Genomic DNA, 18,805 nt, shown 5'->3' with positions numbered 1-18,805 from the left:
CAGAGAAAGGGGAACTCTTATACACTGTTGTGTGGGAATGTAAATCAGTACAGTCGCTATGGAAAACAGTATGGAGATTTCTCAGGAAACTGAAAATAGAGGTACCATACAATCCAGCAATGCCACTACTGGCTGTTTATCCAAAGGAAAAAAAACAGTATATCAAAGGGATGATACCTGTACTTCCATGTTTACCACAGCACCATTCACAATAGCAAAAATATAGAATCCGCCTAAGTGTCCATCAATAGACAAACGGATAAAGAAAATGCGATATATATAATCAAGTACTATTCAGCCATAAAAAAAGAATGAAATCATGTCATTTGCAGCAACCTGGATGGAACTGGAAGTCACTGTTAAGTGAAGTAAGCCAGGCACAGAGAGACAAATATTGCATGTTATCACATACGTAGGAGCTAAAAAAGTTGATGGTGGATAGATAGATACCAGAGGCTAGGAAGGGTGTGTGGGTTGGCAGGGAAGAGTAGTTGGTTAATACAGTTACATAGAAGGAGTTAAGTTCTAATGTTCTATAGCAGAGTAGGGTGACTACAGTTAACAACAATGTATTGTGTATTTCAAAATAGCTATAAGAGAAGACTTGAAATGTTTCCAACATATGGAAATGACAAATACTCAAAGTGACAGATAACTTAAATACCCTGATTGATCATTACATATTTTATGCATGTAACAACACATCACATGTTCATATGTACCACATAAATATGTACAAATATTTGTTGTGTACCAATTAAAAATAAACAAAACTTTAAAAATACATTATATCTACACAATGAAATATTATTCAGCATTAAGACACTGCAAGTTGGATGAACCTTGAAAACATGCTACATGAAAGAGTGCATAAAATATCACAACTTGGGCTGAGCGTGGTGGCTCACGCCTGTAATCCCAGCACTTTGGGAGACCAAGGCAGGCGCATTGCTTGAGCTCAGGACTTCCAGAGCAGCTTGGGCAACACGACTAAACCCGCCTCTACAAAGAAATTAAGCAGGCATGGTGGTGCGCGCCTGTGGTCCCAGCTACTGGCTACTCACCAGGGTGATACAGGAGGATCACTTGAGCCTTTCCTGCTTGCTTCGCTGAAGGCATCAGGCACTTTCATGGCTGGGATCAACTCTTCTGGAAGCAGGTCCTAGCAGGATAAGGGTCCTGCATAGACCCTGGAATACTTACCCCTCAATCTGCGGGGAGGAGCAGGGGCTGGCGCCTTAAGGACTTACTGTCCTTCTGACCAATCCTGATGTTTCCAAGGCACTGGGGTTTTCAGGACTGGGTAAGACTGTTCTGAGGCCACAGTGTGGCAACTGCAGTCTGGCAACTGCAGCGAGTCAGAGGCCAAATCCTCAACTCTGGCACTGTCTAAAGTGCCTTTCTTGGCACTTTCTGGTGAGGTGGCTCACACCTATAATCCCAACACTTTGCGAGGCCAAGGCGGGTGGATTACTGGAGATCAGGAGTTCGAGACCAGCCTGGCCAACATGATGAAACCCCGTCTCTACCAAAAACGCAAAAATTAGCCAGGCATGGTGGCGCATGCATGTAATCCCAGCTACCCGGGAGGTTGATGCAGGAGAATCGCTTGAACCCGGGAGGCAGAGGTTGCAGTGAGCTGAGATCGCACCACTGCACTCCATCCAACCTGGGTGACAGAACAAGACTCCGTCTCAAAATAATAATAATAATAATAACTTTAAAAATCAATAAATAAATCAAGTGTCTTTCTTGCCCATTCCATGTCTCACCACAACTCTATTAAGCAGGTATTAATGGCTCTCCATGGCTATAATAGAGGAACTCTGGGCCTTAGATTCCACCCCTCGCCCAACCCCTGACAGCCAGTGACTAGTGGAGGTTCAAAAAACAGTAGTCGGTCTCATTACTATCTTATTACCACTCTCTCCGTGGAGTTTGAGCAAGGAGGGGTTCCACACCTCGTTGGGGACCAGCTCCCGAGCAGGGCTCCGAACACCCTCTTGAGGCACTGACGCGAGGGCCCGCGGGGGCTCCGAGGCTCCTCCGGGGCCTCGTGGGCCCTCACAGAAATGGCAGGGCATTGGCACAAGCTGCTCCGGCTGCGCAGGCCGAAAGGTCCTTCGAGCATCCAGAAAGCTCGCCTGACCCTTATAGGCGAGGTTAGGCCCCCACCTCATAGCCTGGGGAAACCATGGAGGGGGAGTTCGGTTTCCACAGCCGAAGTCAACAGAAACGACCCGCCATGTTGAAGCCTGAGCAGAGCTCCTGTCAGGCCCCGCCCCCGGCGCGGGGCTCCGTGGGCAGCGCCTCCTCCCGGAGGTCCCTCAGCTGGTTCCTTCATTCGGCTAAATGGTGAGTGAGCATCAAGCACAAGCTGAACTGCGGGCAGGCAGTGAGCAGATACACAGGGGCCCCGAACTCAAAATAAATAAATAAATAAATACTCAAACTTGTTCTTATAACCCCAGGCAACTGATAGGCTCATTTAGGCCCTGGCTTCCAGTGACAATGAGTTCTAGATGACAAGCCTCAAAAGGAAGAGCCCCTCTCCTTGTCTGTGCTCCTGCCCTAAGCCCGAAGACTCAGCTTTGGTCCTCACTGATAATCATTGCCATTCACCATTGGTGATTAACTCAGTCATCACTCTGGAGATTCCAAGGACTTCAGGAGCTGTGTGTCAGGAACTAAGGACAAGGACCAAATATTATTTTTTATTATAATATCAACAGCCAAAAATTTCAACACCTTTTATTGAATACTCTCATCTTTTACCACTGAGTTCTGATGCCATGTCTGTCATTTATATTTCCATATATTATTTGGGCTCTTTCTAGGCTCTCTTTCATTTCATTAGCTTATACATCTACCTGTGCACCAATACTACACTGTTTAACTTAACTTTTTAATAATTATTTAAATCTGGTAGAACAAGTTTCCCACTTTGGTGCTTTGTTTTTAAACATAGGCTCTTCCCCATGAATTGTAACATTAGCGTGTTCAGTATTGTAAAAAATCCTCTTGAATTTGTATTGGAATTGCATCAAGTTTATGCATTAATTTTGGGAGAATTGACATCTTCATGATTCCATAACGATTATGTTGTGTTGCTTTTAAAATTATGTTTTCTAAGTTGTTGTTGCTGGTATATAGGAATGCAATCTTTTTTTGTATATCAATTCTGCATTCGGAAAACTTGTTGCACTCTTTTATTAACTTTGTCTATAGATTGTCCAAGAGAGGCAGCAAAGTGTGATGATGGTAAACAGCCAGACAGCCCCTTCTACTTTCTTTATCTTTATTCTGTTGCCCTTTATCTAACATCTTAAACTAAATACTTAGCTCATTAAGTAGTCTTTATTCCTTTTCAAGGCCAGCATCTGAAAAAAATAAATGCTTCTCTAATTACTTTATCTAGTGTGTTGAGGGACCCAATGCCGCCACCGTATTCAATAAGGAGCTAGAAGGACTCACAGAACTTAGACAAGCTGTTCTATTCATGGTTATGGTTTATTACGATGAAAGGCTATAGAATACATTCGGAAGGAAAAAGGCACTTAGGGCAGAGTCCAGGCAGAACCAGGCACAGCTTCCAGTTGCCCTCTCCCTGTGGAGTTATATGAACAGAACTTAATTCTCCCAGCAATGATGTGTGACAATATGGACAAAGAATTGTCAACCAGGGATGCTGACACAAACTTTTGTGTCCAAGGTCAGCTACATAGGCATGAAACCCCCACACTATTGACCCTAATACTCAGTCTCCAACCCATTCCTCCCTATGAAGTCAAACTCATACAATATGACCCAGGGCTCCAGGCAAGCAAAAACAGGTGTTCACCATAAATTACATTATTAGCACAAACTCTGGCATTGCCCAAGGCCTGAGGTATACAAAGACACTCTTATCAGGCAGGATATTTCAAGAGCTAATTGTTGGTCAAGAGTCAGTCTTTTCTTTGAGGCATGCAATCCCATAGCTGCTGAGTCAACCCTTTACTATTCACTTATATTTATGAGTTCGATTTATACTTCTATTGTTAATTTTATTTATTTCTGTCTATAAAGAATATTTTCTACGTTTTAAAAAATATAAACGATAGATACTATATAATATTATACACCTCCTACACATTGCTTTTGTCACTTGAAGTTGTTCCATATTTGTAAAAAAATTGTTTTTTATTCTTTTGGATGGCTGCTTTTATTTACCAATTTTCTATTGACAGATATTAGGATTTTTTGGTCCAATTTTTTGCTACTCAAAATAAGATTAATAACGTCTGTGTGTGTGTGTGTGTGTGTAATTTTACTTATGTTCTAATATGTTTGTAAGATATATTCCCAAAGTAAAATTATTGAATTAAATGATATGTTCAGATGGTATATTCATCTGTAATATTAATAGATCTTGCCTTTCAGTAAACTGTTGCCCATAAAGATTTCACCAACTTTTATTCACTAGCAATGTAAGAAAGTACCTCCTTCCCCATACTCTTGCCAAGTAAGTGTATTTTAAAATACTTTTATAATACCTGGTGTACTCTAGCACTACAGGAATAATATATTTGTAGCTTTCAGTTTTATTTTATTCATCATGAGTAAGGTTGAGCATCTTTTCACATGTTTGAGTCACCTTTTTTTTTTTTTTTTTTTTGAGACAGAATCTCGCTCTATCACCCAGGCTGGAGTGCAGTGAGGTGATCTTGGCTCACTGCAACCTCTGCCTCCCGGGTTGAAGCCATTCTCCTGCCTCAGCCTCCCAAGTAGCTGGGACTACAGACCTGTGCCACCGCGCCCAGCTAACTGTTGTATTTTTAGTAGAGACGGGGTTTTGCCATGTTGGTCAGGCTGCTCTCGAACTTCTCAGTCTCCCAAAGTGCTGGGATTACAGGCACGAGCCACCGCACCTGGCCTTGAGTCACTTTTATTTCTTTTCAATGAACTGTTAGTATATACTTTTTGTCCATGTTTCTGGTGGCTTATTCATCTTTTCCTTATTGATCTGAAAGAGCTCTTTTACACTGGTGATGTTAGCTGTCTATATGCATCATGAATTGGAAATATTTTTCCCAATTTGTTGTCTAACTTTTTATTTATTGTGCATTTTGCCACACATTTTTAAACAATTTAATTCATCAGTCTTCTAGTTTTAGGAGGTCTTTTGCTATATTGTGCTTTTTTAAAAAACTGTAAAGTTGTAAAAATTATTCTCAATGTTTCTTTGACTCATTTTATTGTTTTATTTCAAAATTTAAATCTTTTGGGCCTGGCACAGTGGCTCACACCTGTAATCCTAATGCTTTGAGAGGCCAAGATTGGAGGATCACCTGATTCCAGGAGTTTGAGACCAGCCTAGGCAATATAGTGAGACCCAGTTTCTAGAAAAAAAAAAAAGCTAACAATTAGCCAGGTAGCCAGGTATGGTGATGCACACCTGTAGTCCCAGCTACTCAGCAGACTGAGGAGAGAGGATCACTTGAGTCCAGGAGTTCAAGGCTGTAGTGAGTCTCTGGACTCCAGCAGCCTGGATGACAGCGTAAGACCCTGTCTCTTAAAAAAAAATAAGAATCTTTTATTCATCTGAAGTACACCTTGGTGTAAGATATAAAGTAGAGCTAAACTAATTTTTGTTCCAAATGGCTACTCATTTATCCCAACACCATTTGTTGAATTTTCTATTTATCACTAATTTGAAAAGCCACCTTTATCATTGCGTAAAATGCCACATGTATTAGGATCTATTTATAGACATTCAGTTCTGTTTCATTGATCAGTCTATTTAATCACACTTTTTTTTTTTTTTTTTTGAGACAGAGTCTCGCTCTGTCACCCAGGCTGGAATGTAGTGGTGCGATCTCAGCTCACTGCAACTTCTGCCTCCCGAGTTCAAGCAATTCTTCTGCCTCAGCCTCCTGAGTAGCTGGGATTACAGGCACGCACCACCACACCCAGCTAATTTTTGTATTTTTAGTAGAGACGGGGTTTCACCGTGGTGGTCAGGCTGGCCTCGAACTCCTGATCTCGTGATCCGCCTGCCTCAGCCTCCCAAAGTGCTGGGATTACAGGCGTGAGCCACTGCACCCAGCCTTAATCACACTTTTTATGGTATGGAGAGGTAGGCGACAAAGGCCAGCGTTGACTTCTTTGAGGTGTAAAATTTTGGTTGAGGTATAACAAACATAGAGAAAAGTGCACAAATCACAAGTATGAAGTTCAGTGAGCATTCACAGTGTGAATACAGAGTACAGTATGTACTCAGTACTCATAACCAGTACTCAGACCAAAGAGCAAAACCTTACCTACCAGTACCTAGAAGCCTCCTTCTAGTTACCGCCCTCCTGAGGCTAACCACTGCCTGACTTACTTCTGATTTCTAATAGGATAATTCATCATGCCAGTTTTGAAATTTAGGAGTTGAATTATTCAGTATACTCTTCTCTACCTTCTTTCCCTCAATATTATGCTTATGAGATTCAACCACTTTGATGCATATAGTTGTAGTTCGTTCAAACTCATTGCTGTAGAGTTTCCCACTGTATAAATGTAGCACGTTGTGTTTATTCATTCTACTGTTAATGAACATTTGGGAATTATTGATTTTTTGCTATTAAGAATAGTGCTTATATGAACATTTATACATATCGTTTTGTGAACTTGTGTTCATGTTTCTATTGGATGTGGAGTTAGGAGTGGAATTACTGGACCAGAGGGTATACATATGTTTAGCCTAAATAACCAAACAGTTCTTCCAAAGTGATCGTGCCAGTGTCAGAGTTTCCAGTACTCCACTTCCCGGCTCACACTTGGTATTTGTAGCAGAAGATGTCGGTGGCTATCCATTTCCACTCAAGCTTCCCTATTTCAGTTCACACCTGCACCTTAATCTCTGCCTGAGGGTTTCCCTGGCCATCAGAACCTTCTAGGTCCTCACTCAAAACAGGCCAGAAGGGAAGGGGATTAATAAGTCCTGAGCAGAGATCTCAACTAATGACTGATGCACCATGGTTTATGCATACCCTAGCTCCCTTGACCTTGGGACAGGAAGACTCTGAAGCACATGCTCTACACTTGCTGTCAGAGCTCTGCAGTGGGAGAAAGCTCCAGCTGGCACTGGTGATGACATGCTTGATAATATAGCCTGTATCTGTTGCCTTCCCCTCCCTGTCTGTTTTCCACTTTCCTATGGATATTTTAAATCCTTGTCTCACGGAGTTCACTTCTGTGGGAATCCAAACTAAGGACAATCTATTTTTCTTCATTTTGGCTCTGGTGGAGCCAGGGGTGATTAGAGGGAGAATATGTCTTAAAACGCTCCTAATGGGGGGAAGGTGATAATGCAAGACCAGTTGAGAAAAACTGGCTTACATATATGATTCATATCAATTTTATTTTTGTGTATAGTATAAGGGAGGGGTCCCGTTTCTTTATTTCTTTTCTATTTTACATATGTTTATCCAATTGGAAAAGCACCATCTATTGGAAAGACTTTTTCTCACATTGAACTAATTGCCTTAACACCATTTCAATAATAATTGACTATGTATATATATGGGCATATATATATATATACATAATATATGTATAGTCTGGTCTCTGTTCTGTTGGCTTCCTTATCGATTATTATGCTAATACCATACCATATGGATTACTATACCTCTACAGTAAGACTTTTTTTTTTTGAGGGTCTCACTCTGTCACCCAACAAACTTGAGTCTTCCAACCCATAAACATGGCATATTTTTTCATTTATATGAGTTTATGATTTTTTAATAAATAGGTCTATGTATTTGATGTTATTGCAAATGGTACTTTTTATTTCATTTCTCAATTGCCTCTTGCTAGTATATAGAAATACAGTTGATATATATACATATATATGGGCATCATTCTGGTTTCTATTCTATTCTGTTGGCTTCTTTGTCTATTATTATGCTAATATCATACCTAGAGATTACTATACCACTGTAGTAAGACTTTTTTTTTTTTGAGACAGGGTCTCAGTCTGTCACTCAGGCTGGAATGCAGTGGCACCATCTTGGGTCCCTGCAACCTCTGCCTCCTGGGCTCAAGCGATTCTCTCACCTAAGCCTCCCTGGTAGCTGGGATTACAGGCGCACGCCACCACACTGTGCTAATTTTTGTATTTTTAGTAGAGATGAGGTTTCACTGTGTTGGTCAGGCTGGTCTCAAACTCCTGAGCTCAAGTGATCTCCCCGCGTCGGCCTCCAAAAGTGCTGGGATCACAGGCATGAGCCACCGTGCCCAACCTTTAGTAAATCTTAAATAAGGCCGGGCATGATGGCTCATGCCTGTAATCCCAGCACTTTGGGAGGCCGAGGCGGGGGGATCAGCTGAGATCAAGAGATCAAGACCATCCTGGCCGATATGGTGAAACCCCATCTTGAACTCCTGGGCTCAAGCAATCTGCCTGCCTCAGCCTCCAACAGTGCTGGGATTATAGGCATGAACCCCCATGCCCTGGAACTTTCTTAAATCCTTATATGAAAGCATTATAATTTACTTCTTTTTTATGCTACCAGACTTTCTCCACTCTTTCATATTCAATAGTCTTTTATCAGCATAATATACCTTATTATATTTATGCACATGTATTTATTTTTAACTGAATAATGTGCTTGTTATATTGCTTAAAGTTTTTTAAAAACTAGTTTTAAAACATAAATTATTTTTATTGTTGTGTATTATATGATAATGCTCATAATATTTAATCATTAAACTTGGCCTTTATAAAAAAATAAGTATCACACTTAGATAAGCCTGTATAAGTAGAACAAACATGAAGCTTATATAGTAACTATATTTATTTTATTTTCCCTTTTTTTTTTTACACATTCTTAAATACAGGTGCTTTGTTTCTATAGGAGATATTCTCAACATGGGATATGCATCTAAGTTATGAAGCATAACAATTAAATAACATCCATAAACCCATGACCTCATGCAGAATGAAACATTTCTAGTCCTGTGGAAGCTACAGGACTGCTGGAATTTCTTCTCTGATCCAGTCCCCTTGCTTCGCAATGGAGGTGACCACTCTTCTGAAGGTTATGTTCATAATCCCTGTGCTTTTCTTTATAGTCTAGATATGTATCTATGTATAGAGAGGGGAGATGTAGATGTAAATATAGATATATCTGAAAATATATTACTTTGTGACAGTTATTTTTAAGCTTTATACAAATGGATATCGCGCTGAAGTGGTATTTACCTTGAAGCACACAGTGATCATGACATATTTTGATGTTCACTTCCCATGTTTAGGTTCCTGCTTCTCCACGCCAATGACATGGTGAGAGAATACAGGGGAAGCTGAAGATGAACAACATAAACTTATGTTTGAAAAGCACCTTTTACTCTATGAAATAAAGTGAGTGTAAGCAGTAAATGGAACAACAAGCTTTCAGAGTCACTGCAGGGCAAGAGCTGGGGAGGGAAGAGCTGGCTGGTCAGGGAGGATGCACTGGAGAGAAAAACCATCACTCAATTGGCCAGGATATTCCAGGACATCAGGGAGACCACACAACAGCCAGAGTGTCTCTTCTCCTCCAAATGACTGCAACACCTCTCCAGCAAGGGCTCAGAACTGGGCTGAGGCTGAGTATTGCTGAGGCAATACCATTTAGAACATAGGCACAGGTAAGGATTTCATGACAAAAACACCAAAAGCAATTGCAACCAAAGCAAAAATTGATAAATGGGATCTAATTGAACCTAAGAGCTTCTGCATAGCAAAAGAAACTATCATCAGAGTGAATAGACAGCCTACAGAATGGGAGAAAATTTTTGCAATCTGTCTATCTGACAAAGGCCTAATATCCAGAATCTGTAAGGAACTTATACAAATTTACAAGGAAAAAAACAAACAACCCCATTAAAAAGTAGGCAAAGAACATGAACAGACGCTTCTCAAAAGAGGGCATTCATGTGGCCAACAAACATATGAAAAACAAGCTTAACATCACTGATCTTTAGAGAAAGGCAAATCAAAACCACAATGAGATATCATCTCATGCCAGTCAGAATGGCAATTATTAAAAAGTCCAGAAACAACAGATACTGGCAAGGTTGCAGAGAAAAAGGAAAGCTTTTACACTGTCGATGGGAATGTAAATTAGTTCAAGCCTTGTGGAAGACAGTATGGCAATTCCTCAAAGATCTAAAGGCAGGAATAGCATTTGACGCAGCAATCCCAGTACTGGATATACACCCAAAGGAATATAAATCATTCTGTTATAAATATACATGCACCTGTATGTTTATTGCAACACTATTCACAATAGCAAAGACATGGAATCAACCCAAATGCCTATCAATGATAAACTGGATAAAGACAATGTGGTACACATACACCACGGAATACTATGAAGCCATAAAAAGGAATGAGATCATGTCCTTTGTAGGGACACAGATGGAGCTGGAAGCTGTTATCTTCAGCAAACTAACAGAGGAACAGAAAACAAAATACCACATGTTCTCACTTGTAAGTGGGCGCTGAATGATGAGATCACATGGACACATGGCAGGGAACAAAACACACTGAAGCCTGTTGCAGGGAGGGCCTGATGGTGGGGAGGGAGAGCATCAGGAAGAATAGATAGTGGATGCTGGGCTTAATACCAAGGTGATGGGTTGATCTGTGCAGCAAACCACCATGGCACACATTTACCTCTGTAACGAAACTGCACATCCTGCACATGTACTCCGGAACTTAAAATAAAAGTTGAAGGAAAGAAAAACAAAAATGAGGCCGGACGCGAGAGCTCACCCCTGTAATCCCAGCACTTTAGGAGACCAAGGCGGATTGTTCACGAGGTCAGGAGTTCAAGACCAGCCTGACCAACATGGTGAAACCCCATCTCTACTAAAAGTACAAAAATTAGCCAGGCGCGGTGGGGGGCACCTGTAATCCCAGCTACTCAGGAGGCTGAGGCAGGAGAATCACTTGAACCCAGGAGGCGGAGGTTGCAGTGAGCTGAGATTGCGCCATTGCACTCCAGCCTGGGCGACAGAGCGAGACTCCATCTCAAAACAAAACAAAACAAAAAACAAAAATAAAAAACCCTTTATAAATATTTGTTAAATTGGTAGGATTGTTAGCATAATTTACAAAAATTTTATTCACATTATTCTATAACATATCTAAATAACATTCCTGTTAACAAATATCAACGGTTCTTTGATTTAAAAGTGGTGAAAAACAAGCTAATCATAAGTTTTCTATACACCCATATATTTTCCAATAGCATGACACTGTCCAGATATTTAGAAATAGGCTATCTGGGAAAGAAAGGACTTGCTGAACTCCAAAAAATATAAAGTAGATACAATTCAAGGTTTTTGAACCTTGGAAAAGGAAGGGTAATTTTCTATAAATAATTTTTTCACAACTGTGTTTCTTATATTCATACCCAGGTATCTTAATTGGTGTATTACCAATTTGCTTCGCTAGATGGAGATATGAGGCCCAAGAACTACAAATTTCTTCAAAAATGAAGCATAACTCTTGATATTTTGAAAAACATAATTTATTTATAGAAGAGAAACTACAGCCTGTAAGACCTCTTCTTAAGGGAGACGATCTTCCATGTAATAAATTGTTGGCCCCAGGGAGAAACGTTTGCTGGGATTGATGGTGAGTAGTTTACTAGTTAATATTTCATCAGTGTACTGAGTAGATTTTTTCATTTATTCACCTACTTATATGTTCTTTTTTTTTTTTTTTTTTTTTTTTTTGTGATACCGAGGCTTGCTCTGTCGCCCAGGCTGGAGTGCAGTGGCGTGATCTCGAATCACTGCAAGCTCCGCCTCCCTGGTTCAAGTGATTCTCCTGCCTCAGCCTCCAAGTAGCTGGAACTAACAGGCGCCCCCCACCACGCCCGGCTAAGTTTTTGTATTTTTAGTAGAGACAGCGTTTCACCGTGTTAGCCAAGATGGTCTCGATCTCCTGACCTCGTGATCCGCCCACCTCGGCCTCCCAAAGTGCTGGGATTACAGGCGTGAGCCACAACCCTCCGCCTATATGTTCATTTTTTTATTCATTGACCAAACACTTAGTTTGCCCGACACTGTTAGGCATTGGGATACAAAAATAAGGACACAATCCCTACTCCTCAAGAAGCTCACAGCCTCCGTCAAGTAGGCGAGAAAAGTATGTAAACTATTAATTAGAATACATTCAGGGCAGAATTATAGAATGGGTTAACACAAGGTTTGCTGGCTGCACCAAGAGAGAAACGGGTGGCTCTTAATGAGTAAGAGAACATGCTTGGGATAGGTTTCAAGGGATGAATAATTCAGAGGCAGTCCAGAATGAGAATAAGACTATAGCAATAGTCCAGACAACACTTGGTGAGGGAGTTCACTTGAAGGAAACAAAAACAAAAACAAAAATAAGGCCGGGCTCCGAGGCTCACGTCTGTAATCCTAACACTTTGGGAGGCCGAGGCGGGCGGTTCACGAGGTCAGGGGTTTGAGACCACCCTGACCAACATGGTGAAACCCCATCTCTACTAAAAATACAAAAATTAGCTGGGCGAGGTGGCACGCACCTGTAATCCCAGCTACTCAGGAGGCTGAGGCAGGAGAATCTCTTCAACCCGGGAGGCGGAGGTTGCAGTGAGCCGAGATCAGGTGGGTACCTGTGGGAATAGAAAGGAGGAGATGAGTGCACAAGATGTAGAGAAGGTAGAATACATTAGAGTTAATGGCTCAGTGATTGTTGGAATCAAACGGGAGGAGGAAATTCTGTAGATAGTTTGAAACAAGCACTGTGGAGGTCAGGATAAAAATTCAACATGACTAGGAGAAATTGAAAATAATCTTTTTTTTTTTTCAGACGGAGTCTCGCTCTGTTGCCCAAGTGGGAGTGCAGTGGCTCCATCTTGGCTCATTGCAAGCTCCACCTCCCAGGTTCATGCTGTTCTGCCTCAGCCTTCCAAGTAGCTGAGACTGCAGGCGCTCGCCACCACGCCCAGCTAATTTCTTTTGTATTTTTAGTACAGACGGGGTTTCACAGTGTTAGCCAGGATGGTCTCGATCTCCTGACCTTGTGATCCGCCCGTCTTGGCCTCCCAAAGTGCTGGGATTACAGGTGTGAGCCACCCACCTCTTCCCGGCCGAAAATAATTTTAATAAGGCACCTCTATTCATATCTTAAATTGTAAACTGCCTTCCCACTCCCTTTTCTTGAGATCTCACCCCATTCTCTGTTTACTCTGGCACGTAAACACATTCTTCCTGCCAAATGAATCAGTCTCAGTCTAGATTTGTGCTGACATGTCTTAAATTTCCTGTAAAAATAAGAAACTAGTACATTATCTCTCTCTCTTTCCCCCCTTTACTCTATCTCTGTCACAGACACACACCATGCACATACATGCACACACACTGACAAGGATATAGAAAAAGTATAGTGTCATCTTTATAGAAAATATATGGAATTACTATTCATAAAGCAGAAAAACAATCTTGTGCTCATAACATACCCCAGGAAACTGTGCAGTTGTTACTCTCGAGTGTTCTTAGATTCTGAAATGGAAGATAAGACTTACCGCAGACATTTCATACTCATCTATTTGGAATAGTTCTTCTAGGTTTTTTTTTTTGTGTGAAGTCCTATTATTTATGGAAAGATTGGAAATCTAGAGTTTTTTTGTTTGTTTCCAGTCTTTCTCTTAATTTCCGTGAATTTAACTCGGTTCTCATCTAACATCCATGTGTTTAATTTTATTCATTCCTAACACAGGGCATATAATAATACACACCCAGTGAGTGTGTGAGATTCATGGAGAAGCAGGTTTGCCATGACCCCATAAATCAGCCCAGACAGCTGACGGAGGCAACTTGAGGTGGAGAGAGAGAGAGAAGAAAAGTTGAAGTCACAGAGAGCACTTTCCCTACAGGCAGAGTCAAAAGAGCCAGAAAAATGTAAACTACAAAAATTCTGGACTTGCTTTTAAAAGCTTTGTGTTTTTTATTTGCATAGTGATGAAGAAAAAAGAATTTAGCTGTGCATATTTGAGTTCCATCTAGAGATTCTCCCAGCCTCCCTACCCATGTCGTCATCTGTATCCACATCACCTGTTTACATCTATACCCTTGTCTACAATTTAATCCACTTCCATATCTTCTCATCTTCCTCATGTCTGAATCATGCTGGTGGTACAAATAGGGTGGACAGAGGAGCACTGGGAGTAACATAAACTATGTTTAACAACTAGAACAAACTCAACAAGTGCAGACTCCACCTGTCTTTGCAGTATATTTTTGAAAAACTTTGTAAAGGGTTCAAGTCTAAATTGTTTCAGACATAACGTGAGCCAATGGAAGGAGCACAAGAGGTTTACATCAGAAGGTCTTGGTTCTTAGAGTTCCTTGGAAAAGTGGTTGATTCCAGGTCTGGGTCAGGGAAAATCTAACTGAGCATGAAAATCTTGTGATATCAGAAAATAAGGAAGGACTCAAAACAACAACAGCTACCCCCCAATGACAGAGTCAAAAGGATGAAGAGCCCACCATTGGAGTTTCCAGTGACCAAAATTCGAACAATTTGACCAAGAAAATAATGACAGTATTTGATTCTAAACTAGTGGAATAAAATAAATATCCATCAGTCCATATATATAGATATAAATATATAAGTGAATGAATAGATACATAAATAAATGGGGGAGAAGTAATACTTCTGCCTTACAGGAGAATTGTAATTAATGAATGCAGGAGAAATGAGGAAAATACAAAGTCACTGTTGGGTAGACAACACAATAATAATTGTTGCAGGCAAGATCTACTGGTAGTCTAAAATCACTGGGTGAAAGTTTGAGGTAAAACAGGATATTGGCATAGTCTCAGTGTATCTCCTCCAAGATATCTATCAATCACAAAGGAAAACATAGTAGGTAGGTGTACAGTGGAGAAACCTGCCAGATGCCATCTTTTTTTTTTTTTTTTTTGAGACAGAGTCTCACTCCATTGCCCAGGCTGGAGTGCAGTGGCACCATTTTGGCTCACTACAATCTCTGCCTCCTGGTTCAAGCGATTCTTCTGCCTCAACCTCCCAAGTAGCTAGGATTACAGGTATGCGCCACCACGCCCGGCTAATTGTTTTGTATTTTTAATAGAGATGGGGTTTCACCATGTTGGTCAGGCTGGTCTTGAACTCCTGACCTCAGGTAATCCACCCACCTCGGCCTCCCAAAGTGCTGACCCTGACTCTTCAAAAGGGTCAGGGTCATGGAAGGCAGAGTGTGAGACAATCTCTCAGATTGGAGAAGACTGACAAGTGGTACCTAAATGCAATATAGGATTCTGAATCAGAACCTACAGAAAAAAAAAAAAAAAAAAGACAAAAGGGAGAAAACTTATAAAATTCAAATTAGGTCTGTAATTTAATGGTATTGTACCAGTGTGAATTAAGTTAATTTTCTGGTTTTGATCATTTAACTATGGCTGCATAATGATTAACGTTAGGGAAAGCTGGGTGAAGGTTATACGTAAACTCTCTGCACTATTTTTGTAACTTTTCCATAAGTCTCACGTTATTTAAAATTTTAAGTTTTATTTTTTAAGACCTTGGTTCGAGTCTGAGCTCTAGCACTTATTAGCTCTGTAACCTTTCTGGGGCTCAATTTTCTTACTAAACTGTGAGTTAGGATGGATGACCCTTCGGCCCCTTCTGGAGAGCTATGGAGAGGTTCTCTTACCCACAATGTTTGCCTTCCTTTACTTCAGCAAGCTACACAGTCACTGATCAGCAGTTGTGGAAATGCAGAATCTTGAAAATAGTCATGAAATTTTATTTACAGGTATTAATAATTTATCTCTGAGGTTCAACTTTCCACCTAAATGCAGAGTGATGCAGGACTGTAGAATTATTCCCAGCTTGTTGGGTGTTAGAAGCTGCTTTAACAGATATTATGCCAACAGAAAATTCACTTAAAAGTCTTGTTAAAGAGAGTGTTTAGACTAGAAGAAAACACAAAAATACAATATCACCTACTAAAGAGTAGTGGAATTATGAGTGGTCATTTTGTTTCAAAGTTTCCTTAATCTTATCATTGTCTTTTTAGGATTAAAAATATGTTTACCAAAAAAATGCTTGTACTTGGAATAGATAGACGTATTGTTGAAACTTACCAGCTCTCTAATCCTAGCAACCACGAAGAATATCCCGGGAATGCTTTGGCAGCTAAAAAACAAATCAGCTTGGCAGTGATCGCTTCCCTTGATACCCTCCCACACGCCCACATACACATTTCTCTTGACCACTACGGACATTCCAGGCTCTCTCCTTCCAACAGCATCTGCCTCCCTGTGAGAATTCTTCCATGGGGCCTTCATCCCTGCAGAAACACAGCATCTAATTAAAATAGAAATCTGAGTTCAGGGATGCAATACCTCAAACTAGGACGGTTCTCCTTTTCATTAGGCTATCTAATTTCAGCAAGATTTTCTTTAGTCTTTAAAATCAGAAGATCTCTTCCTCTTGGCCATTCCACCTTTTTCTCTTATTTCAAAATTCTACTTATGAGGCTTCTTCTTCAACACAACAAAGTGTCTTTAATACTTTACCTCTCCTTGTACAGTGTTTGTTATAGGAAGTTTAATTAGTTTTTTTTCTTTTATTTTTTCAAGTTTACTGGGAAATTTCTATGATCAAATCTTCAGAGAGCTGAGCTGAGTGTGGTGGCTTGGGCTTGTAGTCCTAGCTAACTGGGAGGCTGAGACAGGAAGATTGCTTAAACCCAGGAATTCGAGGCTGCAGGGAGCTATGATCTACCACTGCATTCCAGGCTGGGTGACAAAGTGAGACCTCATCTCTTAAAACAACCAAACAAAAAAATTGGCCCAGGATGGTGGCTTATTCCTGCAATCCTAGTGCTTTGGGAGGCTGAGGTGGGAGGATCACTTAAGGCCAGGAGTTCAGCCTGGCCAACATAGTGAGACCCTGTCTCTAAAAAATACAAAAAATGAAAACAAAAATAAATATAGAGTAGAAGTAATCCAGAACACTCTCTGAGAGCCCCTTTAGAATGGTTTGCTTTCAGAAGAACTAGCAAGACCTTTTTATGGCCTCACCCTATGAAGTGCTCACACCCACGTGACTCAAGGAAAGCACATGCTCTCTGAATTACTCAGCATCATTACAGCAGTAAGAGAATGACATGTGGGCAGTAAGGGTGCTAAGTCATTACCTGTTGGTACTGCATGACTCATTTTAGTTGCCTAAAGCTCCACATAGTTGTTTAATGTCAGTCATTTTCTTGAAGGTTGCTGTTTTACCACCAGTGCCAGGCTCTACCATGGAGTGGCTTTCACTGTTGCCTGGATTAATCCAGATAGCTGATGTTTTAGCCCTTTGAGCACCAAAACAAAAATATTTTCTAAATTGTTCTCTATGGAATTTTCATGTATTTATCCTTCCTCACATTTAAAATAGAGTATATTACATTTAATTTAACATTTCTGGATGAGTCCTATTATAAAGTGTGATGCCCTTTGTCTAGAAAAATGTATAGCCACGTCTGATTCATGTGTCAATTATTCTAGGCCCACACTCTTTTTTAATTCCTAGGTCATACTTTTGGTGTTTTTTTTTTTATCCTTCGCTATCAAGGTATCACCCTACTCACTATTACCAGTGTGCTGCGTTGTACTTTTCAGCTACTTCTAATTTGATGTAGGCTTGAAAATGAAATATGTGAGATCATAAAATAACATGTAAAATAAGAGCCCTATGGAGAGGCATGTGTGATAACCTCTCTCATTAATAACATACATGAGCTTTGAGTATGATCCAGGAGAAGTGAAGGAAGCTAGAAAGAAAATAAAATGATTCATTGGACTTGATTCTTGAAACTTTTTTGAGCAGCCAAGTTACAAAAACATAAGATTATATTATTCTTTGAGATATATTTCATACACAATAAAAAGCACAGATCTTCAGTTTACAGTTTAATGAGTTTTGACAAATGTATACACCTTTGTAACCCAAAGCAGGATACAGAGCATTGGCATCACCCCTGGAAGTTCCCTTGCGCCCTTTCATGCCAATACCCTCACCCTACACACACACACCCAGAGGCAATAGTTGTTCTGATTTCCATAGCTATAGATTGGTTTGCTTGCCGTTTAACTTTATGTAGACAGAATCATATCATGGCCAGGAGTGGTGGCTCACACCTGTAATCCCACCATTTTGGGATGCTGAGGCGGGCAGATCACGAGATCAAGAGTTCGAGAGCAGCCTGGCCAACATGGTGAAACCCCATCTCTACTAAAAACACAAAAATTAGCCAGGCATGGTGGCAGGCACCTGTAATCTCAGCTACTTGGGAGGCTGAGGCAGGAGAATCGTTTGAACCCAGGAGGCAGAGGTTGCAGTGAGCCGAGATCGTGCCATTACACTCCAACCTGGACAACAGGGAAAGACTCCATCTCAAAAAAAAAAAAAAAATCATACTATAAGCACTCTTCTATTAATATATTATCTGGCTTCTTTTATTCAATATAGTATGTTGGAGGCTCACATTGTTGCATGTATTCAAGGTTCTCTTGCTTTGTTGACTAATAGTACACTGTACAATAAAGTACACTTTGTTTATCCATTCTTCAGCTGACAGAATTTGGGTTGTTTACAACTTGGGGCTATTAGGAATAAAGCCCTATGAATATTTAAGTACAAGTCTTTTTGTGGACATACGCTTTTATTTCTCTTGGGTAAATACCTAACAGTGGAATTTTTTTTTTTTTTTTTTTTTTTTTAAGACGGAGTCTCAGCTCT

The 18,805-nt window shown here is 40.5% G+C and overlaps 1 long non-coding RNA gene across 2 annotated transcripts; it reads left to right on the top strand.

The window, feature by feature from the left end:
* The first annotated feature begins 2,018 nt into the window (after positions 1-2,018).
* LOC129049536 (uncharacterized) lies at positions 2,019-14,088 on the top strand. Of its 2 annotated transcripts, none has more exons than XR_008512692.2 (5): positions 2,019-2,355; positions 8,869-9,050; positions 9,286-9,391; positions 11,437-11,656; positions 13,769-14,088. It is a non-coding gene; the product is annotated as an uncharacterized LOC129049536 (long non-coding RNA). The 2 variants fall into 2 exon arrangements; XR_008512693.2 differs by having other exon boundaries at positions 2,029-2,355; positions 9,286-9,660.
* The last annotated feature ends 4,717 nt before the right edge of the window (positions 14,089-18,805 follow it).

Source organism: Pongo abelii, chromosome 14 (assembly GCF_028885655.2).
Source record: "Pongo abelii isolate AG06213 chromosome 14, NHGRI_mPonAbe1-v2.0_pri, whole genome shotgun sequence".
NCBI lineage: Eukaryota > Metazoa > Chordata > Mammalia > Primates > Hominidae > Pongo > Pongo abelii.
This window is presented reverse-complemented; position numbering and strand designations above follow the sequence as displayed.